Source organism: Diabrotica undecimpunctata, chromosome 4 (genome assembly GCF_040954645.1).
Source record: "Diabrotica undecimpunctata isolate CICGRU chromosome 4, icDiaUnde3, whole genome shotgun sequence".
Lineage (NCBI taxonomy): Eukaryota > Metazoa > Arthropoda > Insecta > Coleoptera > Chrysomelidae > Diabrotica > Diabrotica undecimpunctata.
The window spans coordinates 130687718-130689245 of record NC_092806.1 but is presented as its reverse complement, the minus strand read 5'-3'; positions in this window follow the sequence as shown (position 1 = coordinate 130689245).

The window sequence follows — 1528 nt, the reverse complement described above, 5'->3', positions numbered from 1 at the left end:
CGAACAAACGCATCACGATGAGATGTAATTGTTTTATCAACCGATTCTTTTTTTACACTGTGCCCGATATTTACCTATGATTCATCCAAATACACTATGTTGTATCCTTTTGAACGGTATTTACGAATTGCGCGTAAATAACGATGACGCCACGAGATGATTTCTGGTTTTTCAATCAAAATTGAATTTCTACAAAATTCATATCACTCAACAAGCAATGTAGCGTGGCCCGTGAAAAGTTGGGCAAAGTTTCTTCTACATTTACAACAGCTAATATGGTGTTTATTGTTGGTGGTATGTTGTCACGAAAAAATTGACGAACTATTCTACGAATTTGGCCCCTGACACCTTCATCGTACTTGTTGTCACCAGAATTACCAACCTTTCGCTTCTTGGGCCTGCTCTTTGGAGATTGTAATCCAGCAGGTGATGAATATTCCTGTCGTATGCAAAACAGAGTCTTTTCGCAAACACCACGCATTTCTGACACTTTTCTAATTACACTTGATACATAATCGTTATCCTGATTAAGATGATAATTAATAATATTCATTAGTATCTGCTTCTCTGAAAGTTTCAGAGCTTTTCCACGTTTCCATTGAACAATTTCCTCCATTTTGCGGTAAAAATTCGGCGTCAAATATAACAATAGCCAACAACAGAAAATAATAATAATTGCCAACAGCAAATCACAACAACACCCACCAACAAATAATAACAATAACAAAACAGTAACAGTACATCCAAGATGGTACAAATAATCGTAACTCGAATATGTTTACGCGCTCTGAAGAACAAATAAAGACTAATTAAGGCCCTGGATGTATCAAGCTTTGAAACCTATTCTGTACAAGAACAACTCTAATTGCTTCTTAATTACTGAATAACTTAGAAGAAAGTATTTGCAGTTGATATCAACCAAAATTACAAATTCCTGACACATTATGGCAGTAATTACCAACGCAGGGACATAAATTTGGCAGTTAGTAGAAATTACCGGAATTATTTTAAACTTTGAAACAAATGTTTATTTAATGCACGTTTTATTATACTACTACTACTAATAAAAAATAAAAGTTGATAAGTTACTATTGGAAACAAATAATGTATAGTATTATGTAAAATTATTAGCAAACGATATTTGTAAATTACATAAAATTGTACGTGAGGACTTGTTAAGAACTCCTGGTTTATTCCGTTTATTTTGAAAGATAGACAATAGAGAACGCCATCGATCACTGCATAAAACTGGCAACGTCTTGGCGAAATTCCCATAAGGTTAGCATTGCATATCTTACCCTGTACAGACTAGTCACTTTCAGCCAAAGTATATATTCTTTGCTTGTACTCTGATGAGATCTGTGTCCAGTAAATCATTGCGTGAAGATCAAGCAAAATACAGAAATATTCTCTAGGCAACCACCATTACTTCACTGAGAAATTAAAGGTGCATAAGTTTATGTCCATCGTAATGGAAAAGGGTTCTGAAAGGGTTAATATATTCTTTATTAACAAAACATAAATCATA